At 50.4% G+C, this 24941-nt stretch overlaps 1 protein-coding gene across 1 annotated transcript in view; it reads left to right on the top strand.

The window, feature by feature from the left end:
• CAMK1D (calcium/calmodulin dependent protein kinase ID) overlaps positions 1–24941 on the top strand; it is a 1232225-nt gene that overhangs the window by 960860 nt on the left and 246424 nt on the right. The window lies entirely within an intron of this gene.

Consider the following 24941-nt stretch of genomic DNA (forward strand, 5'->3'; position numbering starts at 1 on the left):
AGAATAACATTCTGGAAGGACCCTCGCAAAGATGCCCACCAGGTTCCTTTTGGAGGCTGCAAGTGCCCTGGTATCAGCAGCAGGGCATTGCTTTGCCCCAGGTTACTGCCTGCTTCATTGGCGGCGATCAACAGACTCCTGAATCTGTTGGAGAACCCTATGGGTGTCCGCGCTATAACGAGCATAGCCCTCACTGATGCGCGGCTCCTCGAGGAAGCAGTCCTGTGACCTTCCTTCTCAAACACCGTCTGATCTGCTGCCTTCCACGGCTCGCTGGTCTTTGTCGTAGTCGATGCAAACCGGGACTATAAATATGATGCAATGGCCTGTGAAGAATTGAGCAGAGCATAAATGTGGACACTCATACACGCCCAGATGCCTCAGGGCTTGGAGCGCTCTACAAATAAATAAACTAAACACAGTTAACCAGGTAGGAATAGCTGGAGACATATCGGGGTGTCCTAGGCTTGCAGAGCACGAATAGCACGAGCGAAGAGGGTGTAAAAGCAGAAGGGGGCGTCAGGGGATCCACCTGCACCCGCTGTAGGCTGTCACCTATCTCCCCATTAAAGATACAGGGTTATATTGGGGAGCAGAGGTGCACACTAGAGTTTATATTGGAAACAAAAGACCAACTACAGGATTTCAACCTAAGAGAGGGCGCGATACAGCACGGTGGACTCTTAAAGAAGCTCATATGTTCATACGCCATACCAAATCAAACTAAGCCACGAGATTATTAGGGTACTGTTATGACCTGCCATTCCCCTGAATTGGGTGTGCCAATCAGGAAAAGCCCAGTTCTTTCTAAAACTAATACAAAACATGGTTAAAACGTATATGTGGGCCAATATTGCCATGACTGTGTGTTCACATAATATCTGCACACCGCTTACCCTGCCTTTTGATAACATGGAAGACCACTAACCTTGGCTGTTGCTAAGCAATCCACATAAGAATTTCCCAAATGTTTTTTTGGGTTATTAGAATCCTTTTTGGGCAAGTCTGCTGCTGATTGGCAGGGCACAGGCCCAGTTCATTAGGAGCCCCAAAGGAGTGACTTTAACAGACAGTATGATAGGGAATGCTCTACGTGCATAAGAGTGAAGACCACTCAAAGTTCAGCCACTTTGGGACACCTGTCCTGCGACGTTTCATCTGCAGCCTTTTTTTAGAGTTTGTGAAAAGACCCATCTGCAATATCCATTACATGGTTCCATTCAGTGTTGACAAAAGTGTGGCAGCCCCTCTCCTGAGAGCCCACTCATGAGGCCCTTCTGCCTCTCCTTAGCTTCCTACACCATTCACAGAGTAGAAATACCCATTTGCATATCAGTCTGGTCCCACCCTCATGGGCAGTCCAGCACCGAGATGCCCAGCAAATCTCCTCTGAACAAGATGTTCATGAGATTGCGAGCATTATAGGTTTATATTTCATTGTATTAAATACTGAGAAAGAATAATATTTTGCTTATTTTATTTATTGGATATTTATAAGGCGCTTATACAACAAGACAGTGTTTCAAAGCACCACAAGGTAAAAGGGGAGGGAACAAGGGAGCAAATAAACAATGGCAATGACAATGAATACACAGAAAAAGAACAGCGGTCCTACTAGGCCTTGTGACATTCTGAGCATGCAAGTGCAGTGAAAAGAAAAAAGAAAAGGGGGGATTTGGGGATAAGTGGTATTAAGGTCCCCTAGGGAAGGAAGTGCCAGAGGTGTCCGTTGGGGAGGCAACAGGTAAGTGCATAAGCATTGACACCCCAGGTGAGGAGGGACGTCTACCGACAAACCAGTAAGTGCAGGGCGAAGGCAAACTACCAAACAGGTGGGTGTGGCCCAGAGGGCAGTGCAGGTGTGGTGGGGTGCTGGGGGCGATTGGGCTGAAGGCCGGGACCCTATTGGACTCTTGAGGGATCAGGGCGCCAATCTCAGCGACGGAGGGGATGTTTAGCACATGAGGGGGAAAGGGAAGGAGGAGGAGAAGTGAAAGGTCTTGAGTTTTTTGCAGAACCTGGGGTGGTCTGGTTCAAGACGGAGAGAGAGAGAGGGAGACTGTTCCATAGGAGGGAGCCATTTGAGGAGAGAGATCTGCCAGCAGCTCTGTGTTTGATCACCGGAGTTGGAGCTAGAGGATCGAAGGGATCTGGAAGGGAAGTATTTAGTGAGAGAGAGTTGTAGGTAGCGTGGTCCCAGGACCCAGACAGCCTTGTGGATGATGCAGAGGGTCTTGAATTTGATCCTTGCAACAACCGGATCCAGTGGAGATATTTTAGAGCTGGAGAGATATGGTCCCAGTACTTCAGGCCAAGAAAAAGTCTCACAGTCCTAGTCTGGATTAGTTGAAGAGGACGGAGCAAAGAAAGAGGCAGGTTGAAGAAGAGGCTGTTACAGTAATCTAGCCTCGAAAGAACCAGAGCTCTGCAGACATTGAGCTTCTGGGGGAAGGTGCGGAACGGGAGAATGCCTCTGAGGAGGTGAAGTTGAGAGTGGGCCTTCTTGGCAAGGTTCAAGTTGTAAGGAGTAAAGGAGAGAGAGAGGAGTCGACGATGACCCTAAGGTTTCTGGCCTCAGTGGAATAAGAGGGAGGTGCATCCATAGAGGGCAGCTAGAGAGCAGGAGGGAAACGTGGAGCAGGTGTTCCAATAGGAAGCATCTCTGTCTTACTGGCATCAAGACAGAGATTATTGGAGGTGCACCAAGACTGAATAGCAGACAGGCAGTCAGGGACGATAGAGGAGGAAGAGGGGAGCTTGAAGAAGAGTTGTGTGTCATCTCTGTAACACTGGAAATGAGGAGACAGTGCCGAGATCAGGTGAGTAAGAGGGGCAAGGCAGATGTTGAAAAACCACGGCGAGAGGATAGAGCCCTGGGGAGCACCACATGTAGAGAGAGTGGTGGAGGAGGCGAAGGCGCCCAGGAGCACATGGGAAGGGCGATCAGTTAGGAAGGAGGTCAGCCAATCCAGTGCCTGGCCTGAGATACCAAGATTATCCTAGAGCGGCTTTATATGGATAGAATGGTTGACCGTGTCAAAGGCGGAAGATAGATGAAGGAGAATGAGAACAGCAGGAGAGTTAGAGTCAAGAATTGCAAGCAGTTCTTCACGGATGTTCAGGAGAGCAGTTTCCGTGCCTCTGGATGCTCATTAACTAGATTGATGGTCATGTAAACAACCAGCGAGCTCAGTGTGTTGGGTCAGTTGGGGGAAGACCAACTTCTCAAGGAAAGGTGTAGAAGAGGTAGGGCGGTAGTTGGCTAGACAGGAGGGGTCGGCTGAAGGCCTTTTTAGGAGGGGTGCACAAGGGAGTGCTTGAGAGAAAGGGGGAAGAGTCAGGTGCTAAGGAGTGGTTTCAGAAGTCAACAAGAGCTGGAGCGAGGTAAGAGATGTTGTCCCTAATGTTTCTGGAAGAACAGGGAGAGACCTGTTTGGATTAGACCTTCATAGAGCAGACTACTCTACTGATCTCATCTGTTGTGATAGGTGAGAAGGAGGAGAGAGTGGGTGGGGGTGGAAGAGAGGCTGAGTGAGGCAGAGGGACAGGTGGAGGGATGGAGGGAGGGGAAGAAGAGAGAGAGGTCAGAGTATCCTGAGTTTTAGAGGTGAAATGGGTGGATAGTGCAGTACAGAGGGTATGAGAAGGAAGAGGCGAGGTGGAGACTGCTGATGGATTGGCAAGTTCTTTGCAGATTTTGAAGAGTTCAGCCGTCTTGTTAGAGGCCCCAGATATATGGGCCTGGATGTGGGCCCTGTTCTTGGAATGGATAGAGAGAGAGATAGTATTGCTTTTGGAGTACGCGACAGACCAGTTTGTCAGAGGATGAGCCCAAGGTCGTCTGACACTTCCATTCAGCAACTCTGCACTTGTCTTTCAGAGTGTCTAGCTCAGAGCCGTACCAGCTGTAACACTTGGAGGCAGGTTTCAGGGAGATCCTCATGACAGGGGCAAGAGTGTTAGTGATAGCAAGATGAAGATTGCCAAGGACAGAGTCAGTGGCAGGGTCAAGAAGAGGAGAAAGAGGAGGGATAAAAGTGAAGGTAAACACAGCAGCTGACACTCGCTTCATCGTTCAGAGGACCACGAAGGAAGCTGACACTGCTGGTGGAGTCTCGCTCAGGGGGTCGAGAAGTCCCAGATGAGAAGAGAGGAGAGAGTGGTCAGACCAGGTGAGAGGGTTAGTGGGAGGCTTGGAGAGCTGGAAATCAGCAGGGATGATGGAGTGTGTCAGGCACAGTGGGTAGGGCCAGAGGGGAGAATAGTAAGGGAGAGAGAGGTACAGAGATCACGTAAAAGTGAAGAGGCAGGAACAGTGGTGTCAAAGTGGATGTTGAAATCTCCAAGGAGGAGGAGTTTAGAGGTAGAGGTCAGAAGAGAGGAGGTGAAGTCAGCCCATTCCCAAAGGAAGGCAGACACACGGCCATTGGGGCCTATAGTTAGTGGCTCAGGTGAGAGTCAGAGAGACACCAAGCTTACAGACAAGACTTTCAAATGAGGAGTAGGGCTATGAGAGAGATAGGGACCCACTCAAGGAAAATCAGGGCTACTCCACCACCAGCTCAGTTGGGCCTAGACTTGGAGAGGATCTTGTAGCTGAGAGGGAGAAGGGAGTCAAAAGCAGTGACTGAGCTGGCATTGAACCACATCTCTGTGAGTGTGAGGACATTGAGGTCAGTATTCAAGAAGGAGGCAGATGTCAGAAGAACGTTCCATAGCAGATTGAGCGTTCACAGTGGTAAGTGCAGCCGGTCACCACCTTTGAAGGTTTTCCGCGGAGGGGTACAGATAGTTGGTGCACCAGTCAGAGATGGTGAAGGAGGTGCAAAGAGAGAGGAAGGCGTCAGTAGCGGGAGAAGGCAGGAAGTTGATGCGGTCTGGCAGGTGCCGGTCAAAGAGAAAAAGATTGGGCTGAGGACCCAGGGCCATGACAGTGTCATTGCAATGGAGATTAATGATGCACCTAGAGCATGAGAAGTGTGCCAAGAGTACTTCCCATCTAGTGCCGCCATTAATGGGTGAACATGAAAGAGGGTGGAGATCAGATGGAAGGTCCATAGGTCAGGGGAGGGGACAGAGTAGAGGATATCGGTGATAGTCTGTCTGGAAGTAGCACTAACATAGGTGTCAGCAACAGATAGGCCAGGATTAGAGGCCAAGAGATCTGATATGCTATGATATCATATGATTGGTTATTTATAATGCGCTTAATATACCCGGAGGTTTCTAAGCGCGGACCTGGGGATCGAACCTGCGTTGCTCTGTGTCGTCTTGCTTCCAAGGCGAGCACGTTGCCCCTGAGCTATCCTCCCTAAACCTTTTGCTTCCAGACATTGTGAGAGAGGAGGGATAGGTGATAGAGTAGCAGTTAGCATAGATGGGGGAGAGGGAGAGTGCCATGGGGGTGGGGGGGAAAGAGGCACAGATTGAGAGGCTGCGCAATGCACAGGCAAACTCACCAGGCGGCCTAGCGGCCAAGGGAGGCAGGAGGATGCACATATGTAAAGCACACCGAAATTCGAATTTACCAGAAAGCACTAAAATTCAGCACAAGAGGAGGAGGTTTGCAATGGAAGACAGTGCGTAGAATTAAAAAGAACCAGTAAATTCGAATTTCCCAAAAAGTACTAAATGCAGCACAACATGGAGGATGCACAGGTTTAAGAGCACACCACAAATCGAGTTACAAGCAAGTACCAGGAGGCAGCACTAGGTGGTGAGTGCACAGGTTTGGAGTGCGCCGACACTGAAGTACAGTAGGTTGGCATTACACATAGACCAGGCCAGACTGACAGCCACCAGAGAACCAGAATGCAACGAGGTAACAATTCAGGCACAGGTGCAGAGGCTCTAGATTCGACTTTCCACCGGAGTACAAAAAAGCAGCAGAACGTGAGCAAGTAAAAACGAGGTACTCGGGCCCATGCTGCGTCCTGAAGCTTCGCTATCAAGGAGATAAGTAGATCAGGAAGGGTTGCAGAGTGTAGGCAGCTGCAGAGGCACCTAGCTGCAGAGGTGGGAGTTAGGCACAGTGTAACTTGAGGGTGGGCACTATCAAGAGAAGGGGCAGCAAGTTAGTGGAGATAGTTCTGACACGCAGAGAGGCTGTGGGAGTTCAACGGGCCTGGAGGCTGCCAAGTGGGTAGGACCGCAGTGGAGTGCACACCTGTTGAGCAGAGGCCAACGTAGTAGGAAGTGGCCGTACTGTGGGGGGACAGGCATAGTGTTCCTGTGCAAGCAAGGACCCACCTTTTGGTCTCTCCCATGTTTTTGCTAATGGTGGCAGTGACATTGTTCTACAGCAGTTAAATAATTGCATTCCCTGAATTTGCCAAGTAGGGAAAGGTGAGAGCAGAGAAAAGGGATCCCTTGCCTGCAAGCAGTGCAGGCAGTGACAGTGCGCCTGGTGAACAGGGCATGGCCGGTGCGTAGTGCTGGCAGCGTGACTATGCCTCAGCATCGCCTCATGCCAGCTCCTGGCTGTGGTCCCTCTGGAAAGGGCTACCCCATGGCGGGTGGGTAGTGCAGGCATTGGCATCGCCCCTGGCGCATGGTGGCAGTGCCTGGCAGGAAGGGCCTGGGGCATGCCTTGTGGATGCTGCGGGCAGTGATTTAGCCTCTCCTCATGCCAGGCTCCCGGATGGTCCTACGGGGCATGACAATGCCATGGAGCACGGTGCTGCCAGTGTTTTAGTGTGACTCAGCATAGCTCGACCCCAGGCCCTGGGAGTGGCCCCACAAGCAGGTCCACTCCATGGCCTGGTGGTAGTGAAGGGGCATGCTGGGAGCTATTCATGGATGCACTTTGGTAGCTCACTCTGTGGGTGGTCTGGAGAGGCAGTGTGCCTGGGACCCTCTACCCACAGGTCATTCTCTGAGAGTGCACAGCAGCCAGAGGGAGCCACCCCGGGCCGGCCGCAGACTATGGTAACCGTGGGCAACCTTTGGGCATGGGTCCACGTAGATGTTGAGGATACTGGGAGATGCCAGAGACAATATGACAATCATGGTGGCAGCCATGAGGTCAGCTGTGACATATCTTACTGTCATTAACCCTTGACATGCTCCTTTGGTGGTGCATGAGACCCACAATAGGATGTTGGGCATTCAGACTACTTATACCTGCTAAGTTATGGCGTGAAGTCCATCAGCGACAATTTCCTAAAGTGCTCGTGCCATCCAGGCACTAGCCCCCCCACCCCCCACCCCCGGGAGACTAGTGACCTTTAGAAGACTTGCTTCATGACTGTGCTAAGCACCCGCCCATGTCTCCCTGAAACACAGGACTGCGAGAGCCCCCACACAACTCCAGACTATCTTCGCTCCCAGATCAAAAAAGGAATCCGGGGCAGAGACGTGTATATGGGAGGGCAAAGGGGGCACTTGCGCCGGGCCCCAAACTTGGTGGGGGCCCCACAAGGGTGCCTGATCTAAAGTAGTAAGATTCCATTGTTAACCAGACTTCAATAGCGCACGGCAGAGTATTTTTTGGGGTGCTGCTGAGGCTCTAAACCTATTGCCTGTCTGTTTTCACAAGTACATTCTGCCTTGATCAATTCATCATGTAATGCTTTCTGTGTTCACTGTGGTGTACATAGGTTGTGTGCTCCGCATGGCACATCTCCTGTAGCACCCTTTCCTTCCTGTGGGCATTATGTTGATTATGTGCAGCAGGCAATGGTGAAATGCATATTGATAAAGTTAGTGCCACAATGGTTCAGAAGTTAGCTCAGTGTGTTAAGCACTCATTATAGAAATGTGTTCATATGCAAGATTCGAATGGCACATTCCAGCAAGGCTGGCTGAGCCTTTATGTCTGAGGGTTATAAACCTGCCTGCATATGTACTTGATTTTGCAGCACAACAGGTGCTATTGTCAGCAATGTACCTGCACGGGATAGGAGTTGCTATAAAACATAACATTCCGTCCGTATAGTGAAGGCCTAGAATTGGTTTGTTCAGATGGGGTGTTGTAAAACCGAGCAATCACATCCAATGATGGCATAAACTGTTAGTCCAACAGGTGAATAAGTCTCCAAATGCAAGACTGTGGGACCAAAGCGTTCATGCTTGTATCCTGGCTTTGCCAGCAGACCATACAGTGATCCTGGTGGAATCGCTTACATTACTGTGCTGTCTTCTGTGAAGTTTGCCTTTTGCCAGGCTGGTGGCATCGTTTGGCCCATTACTTGTTCTTTCTTCTTATGTGGGCCATTTGAGTGGAAGGGGTGGCAGACTAAATAGAGCGGACTAGATGTTGCAGGCCTCAGGAAGCATATTTTAAGGTCTGCTCGTTTGACACAACATTTTTTGCTTTTTTTGTAAGTCAAAAGGTTCTTCCTGAACGTTTATAAACGATTTCACAAGCCAGTATTTAAAGCTTTAAAATCAAAAAGACAAACCCAGATTAATTCTGTTAAATCACATCAATCGGTATGCTGGCACTTGTATACTTCCCTTGATGATGGAGCGAATGAAGCTACAACAATTCCCAGTTTGCGTAACTCCGTAATGGGATTTGTGTACTTTCCAGGTCAGTTTTAAAAAATGAGATTATTTAAGTTCATGGTAAGAACTGGAATATGAAGTGTTCCAATGCAGAAACTGCCTAACCGCTCAAAATGGCCTGTCCCTAACCTTTCTAAAGTGCCAGCTCTTCAGAGGGATTTCCTTCTGTGAGGTATCCTCTTCAAAAAGCCTCGCTCATGGTTTCACTGGATACAGTGTTGCTTCCAGTAGTGAGCATGGATATACTGCACACCACAAGAACCACTTCTTTTGAGCTCTAGTGACAACACTATTTGAAAACCATGTCCCACTTCTAATCTCAGTCTGTCTGGCTACAGACACCTTCCTGGTAGTTTCTAATCTGCCTCCACTATCCATGCGATGGTATGTGTAGTGTTCTCCTTCCTTCCAGCTGGTCTCCTCTATCCATGCATGAGCACGTTTGCATTCTGTGAGGCAGCTAATGTGAGTTCTCGGTCTATTCTGGGTTACATGTACCTTTACATACGGTCCTGCATTAAGACTACAGGCTGCATACCTTCCTGGATGCGATTGATAAAAAGTCTATTGTATACTAGTACGGAAGTAACCTCTTTGTAGACTGCCAATGTTGGCCTTCAAATGCTACTTGTTATCATTCTTATTGGAGTAAGAATAAAGAGAGTAAGGGCACTTAAGGGGAGTTAACAAGCTTATTTTGAATGCTGCGAGGCAGCATATCAATCTAAGGGATGTGATAGTGAAGAGGTGGGCTTGGGGGGCGACCAGATAGTCTTGATCACTGAATTCCTTTGGTTTGATGGAGTTGGCCCCCAAAGATGTCCATGCCCAGGGCCCCAAAAGTGCTTATGATGCCCCTGTGGGGGCAGTTTGGGGGGGTCAGAATTCCACTGAGGCAGCTCGGTCAGTGCCCATTGAAAGAAACCCAATGAAAACAGCAATGTATTCCGTCTCCTGGGCAAAAACAACCTCAAAGCTCTGTGGAACGTGTCGGCCATCTTTGAAGTGTCACTTTCTAGCCACCTGAGCTCTCCTGCAAGGCGGCAGCAGTGAGCTCTGCACCCCTTCCTGCTTCCTCCTGCATGACTAAGTCCTTCTCTCTGGACTGCAAATGTCTGCCCCTCTTGAGTGCACTGCCCTGCTCCACTTTCCCCGATGGCGCCACCAATTATCTTTCATATTTAAATTAATAGCTGAAATTAAGCTTGTTTTGATTTTCCACTGTGAATGTTTTTCATGGCCTTTTTTTCAAGGTCTGATTTACAAACGCTATTTAGCTGCACCGCAGGGAATTCTGTGCAGCTGAGCCTCTTAATAAATCAAGCAACTGCACTAATCCCAGCACTGAATCTTCCTACACAGAGGGGGGTCTGCTTTTCCTTTCAAGGGCCAGAATCTGCAGATATGAGGAAGCGCAAGACCGGCCGGGTCCACGGATACATGTCCCCCCGCGCGTTATTTCAAGTTTGGCGGTGGCCAGGATGGCAGGAAACATGGACATAGAAACAGGGACGTTGATTGGCTCCACGCTCCTTCCCAAGCGCCGCCTCTTGCACGGTCCATGCAGAGACAACCTTGATGCCCTTGTGGCTTTCTATTGGCTCTGCTGTCAGGCGCCATGTACTGTCTGCAGGGACAGAGGGTTTGCAGTCTTCCACTTGGGACAGAGCCCAAAGTGATGGTGTTCAAGGCTTTTGTCCCTGCAGAGAGCTGGACATCTTTCTGGCATGCACAGAATTCCTGAAACAGAGTACCATGCATGACAGTGCACAGTGGGAGGAACTCCACCCCAACACCCATTGTGCACGAGCTGCCAAGGCCCCCATCCAAGGAAGAAATACTCAGATACCTGATGCCCCCAGAGCCTTCATGTAACTTGAGGTGTAGATGTAGTTTGGTGCCATCAGCAAACATTTGGTAACTCTGATGAGATTCGACTTGGATAATGGTCATGGGGACATGTAAATGATAACCCATATTGGATGGGATCCCTGTGGCATGAGCCATAGCATCCATTTGCCCCTCGGAAGGGTCTCAGCCCTGCTCTTACCCAGGCAGCACCAAGGGATGTGTCAGCGGGCATCCTCACCCGGATGGGATCCCTGTGGCATGAGCCATAGTAGCCATTTGCCCCTTGGAAGGGTCTCAGCCCGGCTCTTACCCAGGCAGCACCAAGGGATGTGTCAGCGGGCATCCTCACCATCCTTCACACTTTGGTGGTGGAGATTCAGCAACGGCTGCCTACTGCCCCTGTGCTGGCTCCGGCCAGAAGCCCTCCCCGGGCCACCAGCCAGGAGGCCTCCCAGGCCAAGACATCAGCCGACACTGCCTCGTAAGACGCCTGTCGCGTCTGGATCTGGACTTGGGGCCTTGACCCCAGTGCAAGAAGCTCCAGGGCGCACAGACACTGGCACTGACATGGATACCACAACTACCCACACTGATGAGAATGAGGATGATGTCCCCGCAGACTGGGAACCTCTGGATATGGACGAGTCCACCAAGGCTTCATCACCAGACGAAATTGGCTCCTTCCACAACATCATCTCAAGAGCGTCCAATCTCTTCAGCCTAGTGCCAGAGGAAAAGTAGAAGGAAGGTTTTCTCTTTCAACGTCATGAGTCCTCAAGAAAGACTGTTGTGTTGGTTCCGTTGTTGGACGACGTTTGGGAGGACAGATTGGCCATTATCAAAACTCCAAGTACCACGCCCTCAAAGCGAGACAGGCTGGAGAAGAAATACTGTGTCCCGGACTCAGCTCCCAGGTTTTTCAGGTCACAGCCTTCTCTGGACTCGGTGGTGTCTGCCGCCGTCAGGAAACGATCGTCCAACCACTCCTCTTTGTCCATGTTGCCCCCGGACCAGGGTGGCAATAAGCTAGATGCAGTTGGCAAGCACATCATCTACACTGCAGCTTCCACCATCAAGGCCACCAATGCCCTCACCATCCTGTCTCTTTACAACAGGGAGTTTTGGTACAAGCTCGGTCCTATACTGGATTTCCTTCCTTATGACAAGAATGCCGAGGCCCTGGCCCTATTCGAGGAAGGGAGATGTCTTCGGATCACGCCATTACAGTGACGCTGGATATAGCAGACTCAGGGTTCCACCAGATTGGGAATTGTGTGGCTCTTCGCCGCCAGGGGTGGCTGAAGTCCACAAACATTTGAACGAACATGCAGTCCAAGGTTGTGCACACGCCTTTCAATGGGAACAACCTGTTTGGGAAGGCAGTGGATGAGACTCTCCAAATTATCAAGACTGACAGAGATGGCACGCTCTCTGGGTACCTGGCAGCAGAGGAGGTAATCTCCTTTCGTTCCCCAAGGGGGGGAGTTTCCAGGTCTTCCAAAGGTACACTGCTCCCTACCATCAGCCCTCTCGCTCCTCCACCCAGGAGGCCTACAGGGGACACCCTCAGACCTACAGCAGTGGAGGCCAGCGTTGTCATCTGCAGGCCAGGATGCAGATGCCCAAGCAGGCCTGGACCAACCGTGGACCCACATCCCCTCTTTCACACCCCACTGGGAGTCTGGCTACTGAACTCTGTTGGGCAGTGGAGAAAGATCACCACGGACAAGTAGGTGCTGGCCGTTCCTCAACAAGGGCACTTATGGGTAAGGTATTCATATTTGTGATAACGTTTTCTGACCTGTGTCAACCCCAGAACTTTTTGCCTGGACTTTGTGGTTATTGTCCTTAGGTGAATAGAAATCTTTTCCCCCCTCTCACCTGGTCTTTTACTCTGTTTATGGGTGACCTTTTTAAGTCTCTTCCTAGTTCCTATAACTTTTGGGCTTAGGCTGGGTTGCCCCTGTGGGGCTCCCCTGTTAATTTTTCTTTACTGTACTTGGGTGAACTACTGTTCCCAGGGGGTAAAGAGGGATTTTCATTTATATAGTGAGCAAGTACACCCCGTCTTATGCGGAGTGCTGGGGTGATACAACGTATCACCTTGCTTACTTACCTGTAGCATTTGTGGCTACAATTGCAAGTTTACTTGAATGGCTGGTGGCCGTGGTTTTACCTTAGTGACTTTAGTCGTATTACTCGCAAGTTATTAATCAGCCTCAGCAATACACAGAAGGGACACAATTTTTCTAAAACGATGAGCTCCTTTTTTCACCATTTCCTGTTTGCTTGTACTTTGAGGTCTTCCCCTACGATTCTAGGCAGGAATGACCTCATTGGGCATTTTGTCTTTGGCGGGAATCCTTTGTATTCCCCGCCGAGGCTCCAGAGTGTCTGAGAAGGCAGGAGGTGAGGGAGGAGTCCAAAACTCTGCAGCCCTTTGTCTTTAACCTTGCCTGAAAGGAGCCCAGTCTCTATGGGGGGCTGGCTGTCCTCATTGGACAGCCAGATTGCCCCATTCTGTAAAATGCAGGGAGAGATTGCAGAAATTGTGACGTAGTTCCTGATAAAAACTCTGAACCTGGAAGCTGCTGATAGGTCGACCACTGGAGCTGAAACCGAAGAGGAAGGTGAAGGAAAGACGGCTGTAGCATGTTCCAGCGACCAGAGAGCCTGCTGTGTAATCAGAGCCTGAGGCAGCCCTTCCTTCCAATAAACCTGGGGTCCCAAATGCAACAACTCCTACCCAGAGGCTGGTGAGATACACAAGAGCTGCATTTGGAGCCATCGCACGTAGTGCTGCAACCTTGCTGGGCTGCAAGCCGCAAGTACCCTGGGACCTCGAGCCTGAGTGCAGCGCATGGTTTTCCGAAGTTTGAATCCATCCGAAACTTTGGTGGCCGCCAGCTGGATCTCCAGGGACATGATTCAAATGCCTGAAGTCCCCTCACCAGAGTGCAGTACAGAGAGAGTGAAGAGAATCTGTCCAGCAATATTCGTTCTTCATCTGGCTGCTGAGAAAAGGTGCTAAAATCACAGAGCCGCGAGAAAGCATGAAGGGTCCTTTGCTGGAAACCTCCTCTGCTGCCTGCTGCTGCAAGTTCCCATCTAATGTCCAGTTCTTTCATCTCCAGACCAACAATCCAGGGACCGGGTCCTGCACGGCTGCATCCTGAAGGCATCCACCCTGAAGCTCTTCTTTTCTCCCAAGGTACTGTGTGGGCTTGGGCAATACTAAGCCTAAGTCTGGTGTGCATCCTGGGTTGCTGAGCGGGTGATTCCTGTGGTTGGGAGTTTGCCCATCCCACCTGCCCAAGCCTAATGCAGGCACACACATAGGGAGCCTTCTGTGAAGTCCCCGGACACTTTAATAAACTATGAAAGTGAATACTTGCTTGTTGAAGAAGCTCTCCTATAGAACTTTGACTTTCCTGGAACTGAACCCTGTCTCATCCTGCCTACATCTGGCACCTAGACCTCTAGGGTCCTTCTTCTGCCTCTGAGAGAACTCCTGCAACAGACAAGGGAAGTGCTGGATGAGAAAAGGATTCTGTCTTGAAAGTATACCAAGTGTAAAAGTACTCACTTGCTAATGAAGTTATTGTGATAACTGTCTCTCTGTGAAATAAGAAGTTACTAAGTGTCATTACGTGTATGCTTACCTTGGAGTTACATTCTTCTCCTCTAAAACGTGTATATGTTACTACTTTGAATGGTGTTTCCCCCCTTCTGAAAAGTAATAATTATTGGTACGGTTTTATTATTTTTAACTGAATGAGTGTAAAAGTTCACCCATAGGGTTTACCTGCCATGAATAACTTCTTTATACAAATCTAAAACAGCCTTAGGGTTTATACCCACGTTTAAGTAGCTGGAGGCTCCTTTAAAAAGTATATGGGCCTTACGCGCCATGATTAGCTGCTGCTACTGTTCTAAACTTGTAACCCTGGCATGTGCTTCCCTGAATTGCTTTGGTGCGATTCTAAAATAGTTTCAGAACGTACTTACTTACCTTAGAAACTGTATTATAGACTTCTTAAAAGTATACTTGGTATAACTAGCTATTAGATGCGGAATAGTTACGTACGAATAGGTAAATAACTGACCCTGAAACACATTGTATCTTTCTTAAAGTATAATAGGGTGTTGATTTCCATGGTTTGCTTAGTGTAGTCTAAAATATTTGAGTGTTCATACTTATCATAGAGTAACTTACAGCCTCTCCAGAAAGTATATCATTGGTTTTACTAGCTCTGAACTGAGTTCTGAAAAGTAATGTTGAACGAGTATATTTGCAACAGGGTTGGTTTATTATGTGATTTCATAACCGAGTGTCACTGCATGACTGGCAGGGTCACTACCCTTGACTTACTGACTGTATTATAAATGTACATCTAACCTGGTCTAATTCCCCAGGAATAGTATATTACTATCCTGACTCACCTTGACTTGCTTCTTGCTCCTCAAAATAAGGTTGTACCTTGGTTTGCATATGCAACCCCCGGCCCAAATTGGGCCCAGTTAGGGAGGGGTTAATAAATATATAGAGATCCCAAGAAGGAGTTTAAAAGTTTGTATTCAATGTGTGTGCTTACTAATGGATTTACCTGACTGTACCACGACACATGAAACACTGGACTGTGGGACAATGGCAGGTCACCTCTGCCAACCTACAGAGACATGGACTGAACTGGGGAAAAGACGTTTGCAAAGTGACAGTGGAAAGTAGGCGTTGAGGAAGAGGAGGATAAAGAAATCAGGGAGAGAAAGAGCACAGAAAGAAAAGCGGATCTGTGGATCCTGGTGGGTCATGTCCTCGAGCGGCCCCCCAGGGCATTTTGTTTTACAAGCCGGGCTGCATCTTTTAGCTGCTGCCTGGCGAGAAGTTGAGTGCCAGGCTGTGTGTGCAGTGCGGCCTGGTGAGAGACTAATGCCCACGCCCGGGGCGGCGTGTGCGGGGTGGGCCTCGAGCGAGGGCGTGGCCTGGGAGGCAGTGGGCACCTGGTGGCCAACCCGGGCGGACCAGAAGAAAAAGTCCTGAGCCGCGTGTGCGGTGCTGCCCGGGTGAAAATAACACCCTCTTTCTCTTCTTCCTCCTCCTCTATCCCTCTACCCTGCTAACCTCCTTTCTTTTTTCCCAGCCTCCTTCTTCCTTCTCCTCCCTAACTCTGTTCAGTTTTTGCTGACTGGTTGCCTGGTTCACCTCCAGAGCCTTACAGGTCCTAGTCCCCCCGCCAGTCTTTGCACTTGCCTCTGGGCCGCTGCACTATATTCAGCACTACTGCACTTTCTGCTTACGCTCTGAGTGAGGCAACCTCTCTGCACTTAACCCAGGGCCCTGATGGACTGGATGCATTTGTTCCCCCATCCCCTCTTCCTCAAACCTCCGTCTGTATGCATGCATTAACTAAATGTACTAGGACTAGTAAGTTTGTTTGTCCTTTCCCCCCTCCCCACCTTATTCTGTCCCCCCTCCCTAGCTTGGTCGAAACTGTAACACTTCATGCACTTGCACTAGGAGAAATGCTGTCAGGGCTCAAGGCCTAAGAATTATTACTGTATTCCCTTGTTCCCTTCCCGCCTTGAAGCGCTTTGAAGCACTCCACCTGTGTATAAGCGCTGTATAGAGAAACAATTACAATTTACCATGGCTAGGGCCTCGTGTTCGCCGCGACCCGAACTGGAGCATGGCCTGAGTGGCTCAGAGGTAGGAGAAGTCCCGGCCCGTGTGTGTGGAGTGGCCCCAGTGAAGAACATGACCATGCTGAAGTAAGCCTGCCCGACCCGTGGCCAGGTGGGGTGGGCAGTGAAGAAAAGAAGATCCCCAATGGCACCTGCAAGACCGCCAGCACCACCGGGGTGCCTACAGGCAATACGCTTTCCCCCCGGTGCCAGACAGGGCCGAGCGGAGATAGAAGAACTTACCTGGAGCCTCAGCCGCGACATCATATGTGACCGGGGCTCAGTGTGGATGTGTGCTGATGGACACTGACTCCGCCCAGGTGGGCGGGCCTGGGCAGAGTTCAAGGGGTTTCCCCGCCTGGGGAAAGGGAAAACACTGCCACAGAGGAAATTTCACCCTGCATATTCTAGCTAGCAGGGAGAGCATGGGCTCGTAAACCAAAAAAAACATGTAGGACTTCCAGAGACCCATCAAAATTAAAACACTGCCACAGAGGAAAATGGAAAGAATAACTGCTGCGCTGCCAGCAGGCAGCGCGGGCTCCTAGGCCCCAGTGAGCGTTTAGGGCTGCCAAAGCCCCAACAACAAGTACAATCACAATCACAGAGGAAATGGGTTTCCAAAACCCCCAAACGGAGGAGAAAAGGGGTTTTCTTAAAGCAAAGCCCCTAGGAGGAAATGAGGGCTCCCAAAGCCCTATGGAGCTGAAACAATTGTCCCATGACAGCCACTCGCGTCAGAGCGGGGGTTGAGGTTAAACTTGCACAGAACTACAGCGCCAATTGCTGTGACAAGCAACAAGAAGGAGCTGTGCACTATATGTTATGTGAGGCGACTGACGGATACAGACTGACTCGAGGACTGGGATGTAAGGTAAAGTAATGGCAGTCTGCAGGTGTCAAGTTTTTGAAAAAGAGGGGAAATACATGACATGGGAGTGTGAAAAGAACTTGGCTAAAGTTCATATGATGAAGGGCTGTGTTCCACGGTATCTTCTACAAGTCTTTAATACAACGAGTGAATGGGAAAAATGAAAGGGGTGCTCTCTTGTGGGAAATGGCAGCAGAGAAGTGATGTGTTTTTATATAAAAGTCACCAAAACTGCCCTCCGGTGGACTGTGCCGTATTGACATCTGGACCTCAGTATTGTGGCCCATCTCCTGAATTAACACCTCTTGTTTGCAGGTTGCTGTTATTATATGGTTGCCAGTAACACCAATAAAAGGATACAGGTAGGTAACCAAAAAAGGATACACTCGAAGATGTCCTGAGATCCTTGATCTGACGTGGCACGAAGTAGTCAAGTGAGACCTTCCAAATAATGTCACTCTCTGACTTGTAAATTAAACAGTCAGAGCTATTAGTGGAAAGGGCGTGTGTGAAGTGTGGAACAATTACACCAGGCTGTTGATACAAAGGAAATACATAAGGACCTGAACTGCTATAACTGACATTAAGTGCCCATCCAGTTTACACTAACCTTTTGATCAGGACAGCCACTAGTAGATTCCAAAAGATCAGCAAATAGTTCCAAAAGGTACAACGACAAGGAGGGAAGTTAGTAGAGGAAGCTAACCCGAGCGGAACGAGGGCCACACTAGAATCGGGTTGGTGTATATCAGGATTGCGTCCATTAGTCCAATGCACAACTCTCCAAGGGAATCTCAGAGGAAGGAATGATGTGGGTAATGTTCCAGATAATTGAATAGAATGCCCTTATAAGAAGTATCCAGATGGTGAGCAGAAAATACCCTCACAGTACTTTGAATATGGAAACTGGGAAGGTGCTTCTATATTTAATAAATAACAGGAAATAGGTAAACTAACACAACAGTTGTCCCCACCTGAACTGGAACTGGAGTAGGTAGTTCGCCTCATGAAGAGCAGGGAAGCTGAAGCAGGAAGTCAGACTCCATCGTGGGAAAAAAGTGACAGCTCCTGAGTAGCTGTAACAGGTAGTCAAACTCCATCTAAAGAATGTATTACATCCCAGGAAAAACCAAAGCGGATATTGGATGCCGCCGTAGGGGACAGTTGCCGACTCTGCAAAGAAGTGAAGGATTCAGTCAGGTACCGTCTGATATTTCCTGCCCTGAAGGATAGTGACGGCAATTGGGAGCCGAGGGAGCAAGTGGCTCTGGGCTGCAACGCAGCAGGAAAAGTCAATGCTCCGCTGGACTGCAGAAGAAGCTGCTTAGCGGTACAAGAGTGAGAGGAATAACAATGCTGTAGGAAGGAGGAAAACTGAAGCCGCGGAAAGGCAACTTCAAACTCCGGAACGCCAACGATCAGAAGCGCCGAAATGCCCGGAACTGCTGCTGCTTTAAATACGTATCACGTGACACACGCGCAAAGCGTAACAAACACATCACGTGATAACAACTGCAAGTGAACACATCTAAGCAAAGCAGATACGCATGCATTCTAGAATTGTTGTCAGCATGCGTTTATTCAGACGTAATATGCCCTTTAATGACGGCGCTTCCCAGGCAGCCTTCCAAACAGTCTCCACTGCATGTAGAATGGCCTTGCAGTTCTGAAGGCCGTGTGGCTTGGACGCACGGAAGGTTTGGGAGTTCCTGATGTAGACATTGGAGAGCCCGTAGTTGTGCCAGCTGTTGATGGACAACCGGACACAGGCATGACAGTTGCTCCCACCCCCCCACCCAGAGCAGCTGGTCTAGGATGGTGGGGTGATTTTGGTGTGTCTGTTATTGGTCCAGAGTACACACTGAGCATTCCCGGGCCAGGGGAAAAAAAACAGGGGCTACACATACCATAGGTATTGAGTTGGTTTTTATGATTGTGGTGATATGATGTTATAGTACTTACAATCCCCAGATTTTACTTGGTCTACTTGTATTTAAATAAACTCTTTATTTTTACAATACATAGGGCCTCATTACGAGGTTGGAGGTAGCCATGCCCTTAATAGGGGCATGGCTATCCCCAAACTCGAGTCCGGCAACGGGTCCCGCGAAAGAGGAATAACCAGGCCATTCCGACCTTTGCAGGCCCAGTATTTCCCTTTGTGCGGGACCCGTTGCCGGTACGTCCCCATTCCCATTTGAGCCCCTATAGGGCTCAATGGGAATGGGGAGGATGCTAGCAGCGGTACCGTTCATAACAGTACCATTGCTACCATCCTGTTCTGCTTGGGGGTGCCGCTTTGCACGCCTGGTCTGACCAGAGTGGCACCCGCATGCAGAACTTGTAATTTGGCAGCACGGTAACCTACGGCGCCGGTAGCACTACCGGCGCCGTTGTTGCCTTACCGCCACAGACGTAATGAGGCCCATAGTGTTTCAGTGTTTCTTTGTACCAAGCTACAGCCCTCGCTCCCTCCTAAGATAAGCCTGGCTGCTCTGTCCATGCTACCAAGATTCTCAGGTGGTACGGCCTTATACTAAGAGTGGAGCTTGCAAACAAAAAGGAAGGGTTGCAGGGGCGCTACTCTCGGTCCCAGCTGAAGTAAGCTGAAACAGTCCAAAGATGTTCTCCTCCTAGCGTGCTTTCATGCTTCAGCAATTTTCAGGGAGGCTGATTGGATTCAGGTGTTCAGGGTTGATTACCTCTGGTAAGTACCAGAATGTGGCAGCAGGGAATTCTGGTAACTGTAGTGTAGAGCCAGCCAGGATCCAACTCTCCCCCATTTTTCAATATTAGCCCTCTGTGTACTGGTTTTATGAAGCCCTTAGTTGGTCTTTAGAAAAACTGTCCTAACAGGCACACTTTGGAATTCCAAGACAGGTCCTCCTGTTGCGTGTTAAGAACTTTGCATGGCCCAGCTGCTAAAGGAGGTTCCAGCCATATTAAAAAAGGGGCAATAGAGCCGGTCCCTCAGTGCCTCTGCGGCTCTGGAGTGTGCCCCAAGTACTTTCTGGTACAGAAGAAGTCAGGAGGGTGGTGAATGACCCTAGACTTACGACGCCTAAACAAGTAGTTAAAGTCCCAAAGGTTCAGGATGGTCACGTTGCAGCATGTGCTCGACCAGCTGGAGGAAGGGGATTTTCTAGCAACTCCGGAACTGGAGGACGCATACTTCCACATCCCCATTTATCATAAACATCAGAAGTTCCTGCATTTTGTAGTCCACAGACGGCACTACCAGTTCAATGCCTTGCCCTTTGGCCTCAAATCGTCTCCCAGGGTATTCCCAAAATGCAGGGGCGTTGCTAGGGGGGGTAAGGGGGCTATAGCCCCTGATCTTTTGGTTTAGCCCCAGATAGAATCTCAGGAGCTACAGCCAAAAGACTAGCTAGCCCCCAGTCCCAACAGTTCCGACATCAGCGTAGCCCCGGGTCTTTTCCAGACCTAGCAACACCCCTGCCAAAATGCCTGGCCCGGGTAGTCGCACACCTTTGCCGCAAGGGCATGCACATCAACCCTTACCTGGACAACTGGCTCATTCACTCTCGCCCTCACGCGCTGGTGACGAAGCACACCGCGGACACCATACGCCTTGTGACTTTGCTCAGTTTCTCCATCAATTATCCAAAGACATGCGTGCTGCTATCGCAGACCGCTCTGTTCCTGGGCACCGGTCCCAACACGGTCACATGTCCGTCAACCCTCTTGGAGGAGAGGGTGAAGGCAATCCTAGGGCAAGTTCCACGGCTGTCCCCAGTTTCCATTGCAACACTCTGGTCCATCAAGTCCCTGTTGGGCATGATGATCTGGTTGGTGGGGGGGTTAGTAGGGCAAAGTAGGAGTAGGAAAGTGAGAGCAGTGGTGTTCTGTTGGCATTCAGTTCGGTTTTCACAATGCGCTGAGCTTGGGTGCGATTATCAGATCAAAATGGGTCCCCGTGTGCTGTTGGTGCGAGTTACATGTTTGTTGTTGCGTCTTCCAAATGTGGGTTTCAATGTTCCACTGCATAGCTCTGCCGTGTAACTCCAAAAAATCAAGTGGCACAGCCTTGCCAGCGCTTGAGCAGCTCGATTCATCAGTCACTGGACTAGGCCGCAACCAGGGGGCACTGAAGCGAACTAGAGACCTGTTTCCAAGGCGTAAGGCTTAATAAAGCCGTTACTTCAAAGGATCGAGAACACATTTCATAAGATCTCATCTTGACTTCTGGCCTTACCTTAATTACATTGTTTTGACAGGTTCTCCGAGGGCCACTAACCAGAAGCAATATGTTTCCGACACCCGCTAACAGGAAAGGTATTAGTATGGTAAGATTAAAAAAAAATCAACAGCACAGAGTGGTCCCCGATGGCAAAGGCCCATCAGCCTCTGAGCTTCTTTGAGAGGCCTTTTATAGGGAGTGAGTGCAAGTACAGCTCCTCTGGATGGGGGGAGGGTAGGGGTTGGCCACAGGCTTGTTGGAGTAAGCAGAGGGTGCTGCAGAATCTCGGTGAAAGAATGGGGTGCGCGTAGAAGCACTTCCTCGTTGCACAGAGGCTAACTAAACATTTTTAAGCAGTGATGTGTTGGTGTTTTTCCTGCCCCACTTGATAGTGGCGTCATCCACTTTTGTATCAAAGCCCCTGTTCTTTTCCCGCTCTCTATTTTAGAGCAAGAGGAAGTGCGGCACTTCATGGTCAAAGCTAGAGTATTATTAAGCCCGGGCAAACATATTCGGGTAGCATATAAGTAGTAGGATATAGTTGATGGGGAGGTAGGAAATAGAAACAGGAGAGTCTCGTTCTATTTTTGAAAACCAGAGTGTTGATTGGAGGCAGGAGATCAGGTTCAGTGGCTGAATAACTTTTGCGCCATCTTCGTTTGAGTGGGTCCATCTATGGATAGTATTCCAGTGACCCTCTTGCCTGACATTTCTCGTCAGTGTCTAGTAGGAAAGAAACAAAAACTAAAGGTTCTTCGGGGCCGAAGGTCTGACTCCCACCCAATGACTGTAACCGAGGGTGCCGCTCATGTGTCTCGGATGACAGTTCATGGATAAGGTCCCATCCAGCAGCTGTAACCGAGGGTGCCAATCACGTGTCTCGCGTCAGAGTTCACGGATAAGGTCCTATCCAGCGGCTGTAACCGAGGGTGCCACTCACGTGTCTCGCGTCAGAGTTCACGGATAAGGTCCTATCAAGCGGCTGTAACCGAGGGTGCCACTCACGTGCCTCGCGTCAGAGTTCACGGATAAGGTCCTATCCAGCGGCTGTAACCGAGGGTGCCACTCGCGTGCCGCGCGTCAGAGTTCATGGATAAGGTCCTATCCAGCGGCTGTAACCGAGGGTGCCACTCACGTGCCTCGCGTCAGAGTTCACGGATAAGGTCCTATCCAGCGGCTGTAACCGAGGGTGCCACTCGCGTGCCTCGCGTCAGAGTTCATGGATAAGGTCCTATCCAGCGGCTGTAACCGAGGGTGCCGCTCATGTGTCTCGGATGACAGTTCATGGATAAGGTCCCATCCAGCGGCTGTAACCGAGGGTGCCAATCACGTGTCTCGCGTCAGAATTCATGGATAAGGTCCTATCCAGCGGCTGTAACCGAGGGTGCCACTCACGTGCCTCGCGTCAGAGTTCACGGATAAGGTCCTATCCAGCGGCTGTAACCGAGGGTGCCACTCGCGTGCCTCGCATCAGAGTTCACGGATAAGGTCCTATCCAGCGGCTGTAACCGAGGGTGCCACTCACGTGTCTCACGTCAGAGTTCATGGATAAGGTCCTATCCAGCGGCTGAAACCGAGGGTGCCACTCACGTGCCTCGTGTCACAGTTCACGGATAAGGTCCTATCCAGCGGCTGTAACCGAGGGTGCCACTCACGTGCCTCGCGTCAGAGTTCATGGATAAGCTCCTATCCAGCGGCTGTAACCGAGGGTGCCACTCACGTGCCTCACGTCAGAGTTCACGGATAAGGTCCTATCCAGCGGCTGTAACCGAGGGTGCCACTCACGTTCCTCGGGTGAGAGTTAACGGATAAGGTCCCATCCAGTGACTGAATCCGAGGGTGCCACTCACGTGCCTCGCATGAGAGTTAACGGGTAAGGTCCCATCCAGTGACTGAATCCGAGGGTGCCACTCACGTGCCTCGCGTCAGAGTTCATGGATAAGGTCCTATCCAGCGGCTGTAACCGAGGGTGCCACTCACATGCTTCACAGGAGTGTTCACGGATAAGATCCCATCCAGTGGCTGAATCCGAGGGTGCCACTCACGTGCCTCGCGTCAGAGTTCACGGATAAGGTCCTATCCAGCAGCTGTAACCGAGGGTGCCACTCAGGTGCCTCGCGTCAGAGTTCACAGATAAGGTCCTATCCAGCGGCTGTAACCGAGGGTGCCACTCACGTGTCTCGCGTCAGAGTTCACGGATAAGGTCCTATCCAGCGGCTGTAACTGAGGGTGCCACTCACGTGCCTCGCGTCAGAGTTCACGGATAAGGTCCTATCCAGCGGCTGTAACCGAGGGTGCCACTCACGTGCCTCACGTCAGAGTTCACGGATAAGGTCCTATCCAGCGGCTGTAACCGAGGGTGCCACTCACGTGCCTCGCATGAGAGTTCACAGATAAGGTCCCATCCAGTGGCTGAATCCGAAGGTGCCACTCACGTGCCTCGCGTCAGAGTTCACGGATAAGGTCCTATCCAGCGGCTGTAACCGAGGGTGCCACTCACATGCCTCGCATGACAGTTCATAGATAAGGTACCATCCAGCCGCTGTAACCAAGGGTGCCACTCACATGCCTCGCATGAGAGTTCACGGATAAGGTCCCATCCAGTGACTGTAACTGAGGGTGCCACTCACATGCTTCGCAGGAGCGTTCACGGATAAGATCCCATCCAGCAACTGTAACTGAGGGTGCCACTCACATGCCTCGCATGACAGTTCATAGATAAGGTACCATCCAGCCGCTGTAACCAAGGGTGCCACTCACATGCCTCGCATGAGAGTTCACGGATAAGGTCCCATCCAGTGACTGTAACTGAGGGTGTCACTCACGTGCCTCGCATGAGAGTTCACGGATAAGGTCCCATCCAGTGACTGTAACCGAGGGTGCCACTCACATGCCTCGCATGAGAGTTCACGGATAAGGTCCCATCCAGTGACTGTAACTGAGGGTGCCACTCACGTGCCTCTCATGAGAGTTCACAGATAAGGTCCCATCCAGTGACTGTAACTGAGGGTGCCACTCACGTGCCTTGCATGAGAGTTCATAGATAAGGTACCATCCAGCCGCTGTAACCGAGGGTGCCACTCACATGCCTTGCATGAGAGTTCACGGATAAGGTCCCATCCAGTGACTGTAACTGAGGGTGCCACTCACGTGCCTCGCATCAGAGTTCACGGATAAGGTCCTATCCAGCGGCTGTAACCGAGGGTGCCACTCAAGTGCCTCGGGTGAGAGTTAACGGATAAGGTCGCATCCAGCCGCTGTAACCGAGGGTGCCACTCACATGCTTCGCAGGAGCGTTCACGGATAAGGTCCCATTCAGTGGCTGTAACCGAGGGTGCCACTCACGTGCCTCGCATGGGAGTTCACAGATAAGGTCCCATCCAGTGACTGTAACTGAGGGTGCCACTCGCGTGCCTCGCATGAGAGTTCACGGATAAGGTCCCATCCAGTGACTGTAACCGAGGGTGCCACTCACGTGCCTCGCATGGGAGTTCACAGATAAGGTCCCATCCAGTGACTGTAACTGAGGGTGCCACTCGCGTGCCTCGCATGAGAGTTCACGGATAAGGTCCCATCCAGCACTGTAACTGAGACTGCCACTCGTGCCTCGCATGAGAGTTCATAGATAAGATACCATCCAGCCGCTGTAACCGAGGGTGCCACTCATGTGCCTCGCATGAGAGTTCATGGATTAGCTGTAAACGAGTGTGCGACTCACGTTCCTTGCATGACATGGATAAGGTGCCATCCAGTGTTTGTGACTTTGCATAGAAACAAGCCTTCAGCACATCCTTCTGGGGTTAACACTGTTCCTTTAATCTGCAATTG

The sequence above is a fragment of the Ambystoma mexicanum genome, chromosome 12, assembly GCF_040938575.1.
Source record: "Ambystoma mexicanum isolate Mex_15411 chromosome 12, UKY_AmexF1_1, whole genome shotgun sequence".
NCBI lineage: Eukaryota > Metazoa > Chordata > Amphibia > Caudata > Ambystomatidae > Ambystoma > Ambystoma mexicanum.